Here is a 953-nt window from a genome sequence, read left to right as displayed (position 1 = left end):
CGTGACTGGTGTGCGGAAGAGAGCTATTAGGAAACAGGTCCCAGAGCTGTTGGAGGCCAGGGGTCAAGGAGATGGGTGGGGCAGAAGAGCACCCTTCCTCGTCAGGGAGGGTCTAGAGCAGTGGTTCTCGACCTTCCTGATGCCCCGACTCTTTAATACAGTTCCTCCTGTGGTGGTGACCCCCCAACCATAACATTATTTTTGTTACCACTTCATCACTGTCATTTTGCTACTCTTATGAATCGGGCAGCCCCTGTGAAAGGGCCGTTTGACCCCCAGGTTGAGGACCACTGGTGTAGAGGGAAGTAGGGGTGGGCCAGGGGTTGGCTCAGCCTTGGCGAGCTCAGACTTGTGCACAGTGGGCAGGCCCAGGGTGGTGCTTCGAGGGGGAGTCCTAGGTCTGAGGTCAGGTGCATAACCCTGGGTCCTGGCCGCACTGCCGGGCCTTGCTTCTTACGTAGTGGAGGGGGTTGGGGACACAGGCCCCGTGAGCTCAAGTGGGGCCTGGGTCCTTCCCTGCAGCCGGTTTCCTGGGCCCTGAATGGTAGGGCCAGGCCTCCCCTGCGGGCTCCTCTCGAAAGTTCCAGCTGATGGCTGTGTGCCCACTGTGACCCTTGTCACCTCCCCCAGCACTAGGAGGCTCTGGGGACCCAGCAGTGCCAGGACCCTGTGCAGAGTCCTCAGAGCTGTCTTGTTTGGGGCTCAGTTGAGAAGGTGCAGGCTCTCAGGTGCCGTGACTTGGAGCAGGCCCTAGTCCTGTGGTGCCTGAGCAGCCAGAGGCCCCTCTGCACCCCGCTGGGTACCTGGCTCTGCTGGGGTGCTGGAGTGGACCTGCCTCCATCGCCTGCAGCCTGAGGCTGCCTGGCTCCTCTCCCCCAGCCCTCAGGGTCTTTACACAAACCACCCACCTGCCCCTCCCCGTGAAACCTGCTGCCCAAGGACCAGACGTGCCC

The sequence above is a fragment of the Echinops telfairi genome, unplaced genomic scaffold (assembly GCF_000313985.2).
Source record: "Echinops telfairi isolate 266 unplaced genomic scaffold, ASM31398v2 ScPeMD7_28;HRSCAF=97, whole genome shotgun sequence".
Lineage (NCBI taxonomy): Eukaryota > Metazoa > Chordata > Mammalia > Afrosoricida > Tenrecidae > Echinops > Echinops telfairi.
Note: the sequence above shows the minus strand (reverse complement) of the source record.